Genomic DNA, 9576 nt, shown 5'->3' on the forward strand with positions numbered 1-9576 from the left:
TATGTTAAACGGCAGGGACTAGTTCTTTTTAATGATTTGTAAGGTAAGGTTAGCTACATTAAATGTTCATTTTCTAATTTGGTATGAATGATTGTTGAGACTAGTTTAGAGGTTTTTTAAAAACTTTTGCATTGTTTTCATGACTATAATCACTACTCCAGGAAATTATCAGTTTTCCTGGATAAAAATATTGTACATGACACTGAAGAAAAATCAATATTTTGTTTTACTACTGCAATTGTATCCAATATTTGTCTGTTCCCAGCCAAAAGAAGCTTCGAACTGGGAAGGTGACGGCTGCCCAGCAAGAAATCATCATATCATTTATGGAGAGCAAACGAGAGTTTGCGGCTGGTAGGTTTGCTTCTTTCAATGGTAGGGAGGCTAATAACTGTCTGTGGGCCTCCCTAACCAACATGTTGAATGGAAGTTGTGGGCCACAGAAAAGTACTGTTCAGTGGCAGAAGGTTAGTACCTTTTTTTTTAAATGTTTTGTGTTAAGTGAATGTTTAGGTTGTTAGATCTTGTATCAAGTACTCATGATTTCATACGATATAGGCCTATTAATTATAAACACTTGAATCATTACGACTTTCAGGACATTTTCAAAATGTATTATGTGAAAACCTGAAATCATTTTCTATAAGTTAATTATTTCTCATCAGTATAAATGGCATTGACATGTATGTAATGAAACTGTTATTTTATTTAAATATTAAATATGTTAGATGGCTGGAATAAAATAAACAGGGTAGTAAGCATTCCAAGTAGATAGACTATGAGAAGTGTAGGAAATATATTGAGGTAAAAGTTACTTATAGTGTATCCAAGTAGATCCCTTTATCCTGATGGCGTGAACCTAGGTATATGATCGATCTTGCGGTATATAATCCTGTTTTATATTAGTTCATCGAATGATCCTAGACATAACAAACTTGTGTGAAATAACTAAGAATGAAGGTTGCAACTAGAAAACAAACAGGAAACAATTTCACAATACCTCATATAATTTGTTTGTATTGTGATATGTTTGTTTAGCCAGTATCTTATAACTAAAAATTAAAATAGCAAGCAACATGTATTACAGAATGAATTATATAGGCTTATACCATCAAGATCGAGGGCTAAATTAGGATATCTAATGCTGAGCAATTACCTTTTTTTGTAAAGAGGGTATTTCACTAGTTAGCACTTCACTTAATGTTTGAACATTGTATAAGATAATGATATGCTGCAGTTAAATTAAACCTGAAAGTGGCAGCAATATGTAACCTATCTGTTTACCGAAGTTCATAGGCCATTTATTTAATTCCCTGTGTTTGTAAATTATTGAATTTATGTGCATTTTGAAATCGATGTTAATTTTATATGTACCTATTATGTACCACTCTTCCTACATAACACTTCCCCCCTTAAGATCGCCACACATAGTCTCGCAGCCTGCATGATACTGTCCTTGCCCTGCCCCAACTACGAGGCAAGTTTGTAATATTGTTTTAAAATTTCAGACATGGGCTGACATGAAGTCAGCTGCCAGAAGGAAGGCAGCTGATACCAAGGCTGCAAAGGCAGCAACTGGAAACAAAACTCCAGTGGTATGCCTAAGCAGCATTGATGTACGAATATTGGCCATATTAGGGCCAGCTTCATCTGCGGGGATGCCACTGGAGGAAGGTGGTTTTGGTCCTCAAGTTATGGTAGGTATCATTGTGTGGTGGTCATACATGTTTTATATTCTTTATTTGATGAAATTAACTTGAACTATATTAACCTTAGTGTGTTTTTCCTAAGATGACCAAATGTTGTAGACATTCTTTAAAGTGTGCCTATAATAACCATTAGTTTACTGAAATGCTTATAAATATATATGTATTAAATTTTTCTTTTATTAAGATATCGACACAATTTACCTATTGGATTGTGGCAGGGGTCACTTTTAAAGCAATGAATGTGATATTTAATGTATATTTGTGAAATTTGTAGATGGGATTTCAATTTATCACATTTACTTTAACTAGAATTATATTATTTATTTCAGAATGTGGAAGTGCAAAGTGAACAAGTTGAAAGAAATTGGCTTTGGGAAGTTATTGACGACCCAATGGTTGAAGGTGAGAACATGTATCCTATTTTGTTTAGTCATGAGCAGATATCCTCAAAACATTTTGATATAAATGTTAAAGTTATCAATAACACTGACTATGGTTAACTTTATTTAAAAGTAACTGATGAGGTAAGCAACTAATCTGTGTAATACAATAGTGTTGTTGGCTTACACTGCATATATTCATATAAACCAATGTAATGCTGCACTTTTATTTTTCTTTGAATGTTAAAATATTACAGTTTTTTTAATGGCTTTTAGCATCACTAAAACTCAAACAAATAATGTTTAAATAGCAATTGCTTAGAAAAACACCACCTATAAATTTAGACAGAAATATTATTGCACTGCAGAAGAAAACAAATAAGTTAAACATTTTGGATGGGGATTATTAGCAAATTTAACGTAGTCATGTTGATTCACAGGAATTATTGCTAAAGTATTGTTTTCTTTCCTAGCTCCAATAACTTTAACATCAGTACATGTTTATTCTCTTTTAGATATGTAAAGTAATCAAATAACTGAATGCATATCTCTCAGTACAGCGATTTTAATGTAAAATATTAAAATAGTTACCTAGAGGTCTTGTCATGTTATCTTGGCTAGATGCAATGTAAATCTTTACTTCACTTTTAATTATAACATTCTTAAACTGTTTATGAAATGACATTTGGAAATGGCAGGAAGTTGTTCCTGGAAAAATAGCTTCTGAATAATATATTTCCCATTAGGTTATAAGCTTTCTGAAAAAGTTACATAAAAAAATTGTTAACAGATTAGGAAATAAAATATTAGATGTTAATTTGTTTTGTACTTCCAACGAAAGAAATTTTTCTTATTTCATGTGCCAGTAAAAATAGTACCTTAACAACCACTTGATGGTTATATTTTCTGAATTATATGTGCATGCTTAAATAATGAAATACGTTTTCTTTATTCTACTGCCATGTGTTACAAGTTTAAAATGTATAAAAATATTAATACTGTTATACTACAAAGTTCACTGTTATTATACATTTTTAGTCCCAAACACCAGTTTCGCGTGCGACACCAGTGATGCCGCCGGCCCCAGTGCCGCGCCCGGCCCCAGTGCCGCGCCCGGCCCCAGTGCCGCGCCCGGCCCCAGTGCCGCGCCCGGCCCCAGTGTCGCGCCCGGCCCCAGTGCCGCGCCCGGCCCCAGTGCCGCGCCCGGCCCCAGTGCCGCGCCCGGCCCCAGTGCCGCGCCCGGCCCCAGTGCCGCGCCCGGCCCCAGTGCCGCGCCCGGCCCCAGTGATGCGCACGGCACCGGTCTCGTGGCCAGCACCAGTGCCACACCCAGAAAAAGAAAAGGTGCTGTGACAAGACACTTTCCGTCATCGCACAAGAAAGGTTTGTCAAAGTAATTTTTCATTTGCTGATTTCTATCAGTTGCATTGTTCACATAACACGTTTAGTGCCCAATATGCTTGTTGGCTGCCTCTTATCAATTACACACTATGTGTAGATAAAAAAACAAACTAATATTTACCTAAACATTCATACTTTGACAATACACATACAAATGTTATGGATTTTTAACTAAACTTATCTAAATGAATAAAGTAATTACCTAGTCTTAAATAATGAAATTAAACTGTATATTTAGAAACCCCGCTGCCAATACATATACCGTACATTAAGTATATGAGTTACTGACAAATTATTTATGTGAAATAATTTTATTTACTGGTGCAAGGAATGTAGCTGTACTGAACATCAATTAATAAGGGAAAAATAAACCTTACCAAGTAATATTTCCAGATTATTTGGGTGTAAGTGACTTGTACCATTGACATTAGAGTGCACTTACGGCATCCTCTGAATGAAATTTATCACATGTGCATATATTTTCAAAAATAATGTTAACAAATATTTACCAAATATTTTCCTGTACTACTTTGGGTGAAGCAATGCCTATTCTGTATGCAATACATTCTGTCTTCAACAAGCAATTGTACCTGCTGGAACTTGCATTGCTAGTTGCATTACTTTAACCCTATTAAAATCTACGTCATCTGGCAATCATTATTTGCAATAAAAAAACAGAAATTGCATCTTTTTAAATTTTTATGTGTTTCAGTTCACATTCGCATAATTGAACCTTCAGTTTTGTTCATTGCTCCTACTTGACATAACCCTGCCCATATATACTTGTATGGTATACGTTTGTTATTTTTAATGAGATATATTGTAGAATAAAGATTCATATTTTTTTTTTCAGCAAAACTACCAAGACAAACCATAATGGAAAAATTTGCTGAACAAATGGGCACAATTCAAGAGCGGCAGCTGGCAGCCGATCTGCGATGTGCAGCTGCTTTAGAAATGTGCGCTTCGGAAATGAAAAGAAGCAATGTTCTGCAAGAACAAATGGTTTTTTCTTTGGAAAGATTGTTTGAAGTGTTGGGAAATAAAAAACAATAAATATTTTAAGAAATTGCCATTTTTTATTTATAATTTTACTTTTTTTCCCATTGCCATATAAATGTGTTGAAAATTAGTAGTGATATGTACCAATTAAACTTGTTTCCAGTATACCGGTACTAACATTAACAAACACAGGGAAAATATCTGTTAGAAAGCAAGTCATGAGATTAAAAAAAAAGTAATTTTTTGTTAAATTGTTTTTATTACCTGTAATGTATGTACAACAAACCAACTGTTTAATGTAATGCTTTCACATATCATCATAACTTTAAAATTAAAGTTAGAAAGTAGAAGTCTTTATTAATTTATAACTTATTATTTCTCACATGACTTAAAATCAATTGAAGCGCTACAAAATTATAATTTTGAATAGGTGAGATCAGAAGTAAAATATTTATTACAAATGATTGTTTGTTACTTCTGTCCCTGACATTCTAATAAATCAACTGAGTAGTTTTTCAAGGTATAAAAACTTGCTAATTATTGATATGTTAAAGAAAATAATCTAAAATACATAGTAATATTCCTCTCCAGTATCATGTCATTAGGTGAATGTTTTAATATCATCTCACCAAGGTCAAATGTTATACCTACATAAAATGTGTTTGGTAAAAAAAAGTGCTGAATTTATGTTTCATTTATGGCATGCTACAATACAATAAAATACAAGCTTAGTGTATTTCTCAACTTGTGTGAATAGTAAATCATATAACCATAAGTTTTAAGAAAACTTATCATCAGAATCCCAATGCAAAGATTATAAACAACTGTTATGTAATAATAAAATGTATGAGACCGTATAATTCTGACCGTATGAACTGATATTATGGTTTATTTGCATCAGTGATGTCCGAGATCCCAATTTTGTCCAATCCAAACCCAAAAGAGTACTTTGAAGTTACCAATAAAAACCAAATTTGTTTTTCTAGGGTACTATATAAAAATTATGTATTAGAAATTAACAATAACACCTACAGTGTTGCGACATTTAACCATTCAAATGTTTTATTATGAACTCACTTTCCAGTATGAATACTTACAAGTGAAAACTCTAATACAAACCCTGTTTATACAAGGTATTTTAAAAGTCTCTAGAAATTACATGGGTGTTATACTGTTTTAAGAAACAATGCATATTGTGCAATACAATTTAATACAGTAAAGGATGGTTATTACAAATATTGCAGTTAATATCATTTAAATTTTATTTTAAAAAATGCAAATACATATTGTGATTAAATTTTGTCATAGTTTAATAGATTAATACAAACCTTGTTATTGCAAAGTGACAATGTTATGGTCCCTTCTAGATTATATGATTGTGTTTTGACTGTAATTTAATTCATATCATTACATGTCAAAAGTACAATTTCTTGGGGAATGGTAATTTTTCGACCTTTCAGAGGTTATCAGTGTTGGATTTTTTAATCTGCATCGTTTCCTCTAATAATTTTCTTTAAATAATTTTCCTGGAATACAGTTCCCTTCAATTGTTAGGGATTTGTCAGTATTTGAGTATTTTGTTGAGCCATATTTCATTTACAGTTAATATCTTGAAACCTATATTAAGAATTTAATACACAGAAATAAATACTTGTGTAAGCAGGAAATATGAAAAGGTTTTGGAAACAGACTAATATAATACTTTTATTGATGTTCAATTATTGGTTTTTTCAAAACAAATTATAGACCAATTACGTTTATAAGGAGCTTATAATACCATCTTCATTACGTTTTCTTGCATAAATTAACCTGAACCCTATCAATATATCGATGAGAAAGTGGTGGTGCATTAAGATACATTTCTAGGTGTTTAAATACATTTTGGAATTTCACACTGGACACGCAGCAAAAACTAAGTACAGCTTTATAGTTAATACTATATAAATTAGAATAAGTTACGGAATAAAAGTTTGGGAGATTAAATAAAATATTCAATCAAAAGCAAATTGCATAGTAAATAAAAGTTTAATAATACTTATGTACATTTACATTTCAATACAATTAAGAGTACCATCAACTTGCGAGAATTAGAACTTTCAGCATGCTGTTGACATTACTTTCCTTGTTGACAACTGCTATTGTAGACTTGAAATGTTTTTTTAAAAGAGTAACTATGTTAGTAGTAGATATATTAAGTTCGGAAATGTAAATGCAGTCATAAAATTAGGGGTGAAATTAAAAAAAATCATACCTCCCTTACTAAGTACACTATCAAATCAGTTCGTGTTGTGTGTAAATCCCATAATTTTTATCTAAAACTTATGTCTGAAACATTTTTTGATTAGATGAACCATTACTGCAAGGGGTTGGAAAAGTAAGGGGTAACACTAAAAAATCATAACTCCCATACTAAGTATATCAATACTCTTTTTTAATATTATTGAAGATATATGATGTTATGTAGGCTATATTAAGTAAGTACTTGAATTGTTTCAAGAGTTTATAGAAGTTTACGAAATATTTCTGGAAGAATTAGGTACTTCGAAATCTACCTATGCCGGTAGGCTGTGCTGAAAGGGATTTTTTTTTGTACATCTGATAATCACCAATTTTGTTTGCTAACAAGCCCAAATGTTTAACTACATTTAATATTCTATATTAACATTATTATAAGTATGGGAAACAGTTTTAAAAATACCTAGGCACTACATTTATATTATTGAAAGAAATACATGCAACAAAATTGTTTTCATTACTTGAACACGCAAATTTAAGACCAAATTTTTTTCAGAACGTCTAAATTGTTTGTATTTGACTCATTATTTTTTTTTTAAAGTTAATGTGGAAAAAAACATTACAATGTCGTTCCTGTAAAATTATTTTTTCAACATAAAATGTACCTTATTTCTAGTATATGACATGTTATGTATATTGAATGTTAGTGTGTAACACTAGATGGTGAACTGTACTTCGGTACATTATTCTGTATTGTATATGAAATTTCAGGAAAAGTATTTCACACAATGTAAGACTATTAAGTGCATGGCTGTTGGCATTACCCGAGAAACACCACGTGGAGGTCGCCATACGTCGTTTCTCATGGGGAGTTTTAATTATAATGGCAGGCCCCCTTGCCTACTGCCAGTCACAGCTCAGTCGGGGAGTTTTAATTATAATGGCAGGCCCCCTTGCCTACTGCCAGTCACAGCTCAGTCGGGGTGTTTTAATTATAATGGCAGGCCCCCTTGCCTACTGCCAGTCACAGCTCAGTCGGGGAGTTTTAATTATAATGGCAGGCCCCCTTGCCTACTGCCAGTCACAGCTCAGTCGGGGAGTTTTAATTATAATGGCAGGCCCCCTTGCCTACTGCCAGTCACAGCTCAGTCGGGGAGTTTTAATTATAATGGCAGGCCCCCTTGCCTACTGCCAGTCACAGCTCAGTCGGGGAGTTTTATTTATAATGGCAGGCCCCCTTGCCTACTGCCAGTCACAGCTCAGTCGGGGAGTTTTAATTATAATGGCAGGCCCCCTTGCCTACTGCCAGTCACAGCTCAGTCGGGGAGTTTTAATTATAATGGCAGGCCCCCTTGCCTACTGCCAGTCACAGCTCAGTCGGGGAGTTTTAATTATAATGGCAGGCCCCCTTGCCTACTGCCAGTCACAGCTCAGTCGGGGAGTTTTAATTATAATGGCAGGCCCCCTTGCCTACTGCCAGTCACAGCTCAGTCGGGGAGTTTTAATTATAATGGCAGGCCCCCTTGCCTACTGCCAGTCACAGTCGAGTCGGGGAGTTTTAATTATAATGGCAGGCCCCCTTGCCTACTGCCAGTCACAGCTCAGTCGGGGAGTTTTAATTATAATGGCAGGCCCCCTTGCCTACTGCCAGTCACAGCTCAGTCGGGGAGTTTTAATTATAATGGCAGGCCCCCTTGCCTACTGCCAGTCACAGCTCAGTCGGGGAGTTTTAATTATAATGGCAGGCCCCCTTGCCTACTGCCAGTCACAGCTCAGTCGGGGAGTTTTAATTATAATGGCAGGCCCCCTTGCCTACTGCCAGTCACAGTCGAGTCGGGGAGTTTTAATTATAATGGCAGGCCCCCTTGCCTACTGCCAGTCACAGCTCAGTCGGGGAGTTTTAATTATAATGGCAGGCCCCCTTGCCTACTGCCAGTCACAGCTCAGTCGGGGAGTTTTAATTATAATGGCAGGCCCCCTTGCCTACTGCCAGTCACAGCTCAGTCGGGGAGTTTTAATTATAATGGCAGGCCCCCTTGCCTACTGCCAGTCACAGTCGAGTCGGGGAGTTTTAATTATAATGGCAGGCCCCCTTGCCTACTGCCAGTCACAGCTCAGTCGGGGAGTTTTAATTATAATGGCAGGCCCCCTTGCCTACTGCCAGTCACAGCTCAGTCGGGGAGTTTTAATTATATTGGCAGGCCCCCTTCCCTACTGCCAGTCAGTCAAGTTGTGATTTGGGTCTAATGTTGGTGGTGACCATGCTGTTGGCGGACAAGAAGATTCCTAATGCGCTGGGCATCCTGGTACCGAAAATCTGCTCTGCCCAACAGGTTTTCATGCACATCCGCAATTTCATTAACTGGCAATACTTCTTCCACAACTTCATCCAGAGGAGCAGGTTCATTTCGTGTCAGTCTGATGTTGTGCAATATAGCACATGCCATTACAATTTTGGCTGCCTCAAGGGGCTCATATTGTAGAGTCCTGTATCTGAGCAGACAGCGCCAAGTGTTCTTCAGAACACCAAACAGCCGCTCCACACAGTTACGAGCTCTACAATGTGAGTCAGTGTACCGAGCTTCTGGTGATCCAGGGAGTGCACCTAGAATAGGTGTCATTAACCAAGGTTCTAGGCCATACCCTGAATCACCGAGAAGCCACGACGTTCTGTCCCCTTGATTGTACTTTTCGAGCATTGCTCTCCTGACAGCCGAGTATCTGAAGATGAAATTATCGTTGGTACTGCCAGAATACCGAGAAGTAATTGCCAGTATTTCAAGTTTTTCATTGCACACCACTTGTACATTCAAGGAATGAAAACCCTTGTGATTTACAAAGGTTTCTTC

General features: G+C 35.8%; 2 long non-coding RNA genes across 2 annotated transcripts; both read left to right on the forward strand.

The window, feature by feature from the left end:
- The first annotated feature begins 1564 nt into the window (after window positions 1-1564).
- On the forward strand, window positions 1565-3207 carry LOC134538939 (uncharacterized). Its single transcript, XR_010076232.1, has 3 exons — window positions 1565-1697; window positions 2039-2111; window positions 3128-3207. It is a non-coding gene; the product is annotated as an uncharacterized LOC134538939 (long non-coding RNA).
- An 87-nt stretch (window positions 3208-3294) lies between these two features.
- LOC134538940 (uncharacterized) lies at window positions 3295-4559 on the forward strand. Its single transcript, XR_010076233.1, has 2 exons — window positions 3295-3472; window positions 4344-4559. It is a non-coding gene; the product is annotated as an uncharacterized LOC134538940 (long non-coding RNA).
- Window positions 4560-9576: the final 5017 nt, after the last annotated feature.

Source organism: Bacillus rossius, chromosome 14, assembly GCF_032445375.1.
Source record: "Bacillus rossius redtenbacheri isolate Brsri chromosome 14, Brsri_v3, whole genome shotgun sequence".
NCBI classification, from domain to species: Eukaryota; Metazoa; Arthropoda; class Insecta; order Phasmatodea; family Bacillidae; genus Bacillus; species Bacillus rossius.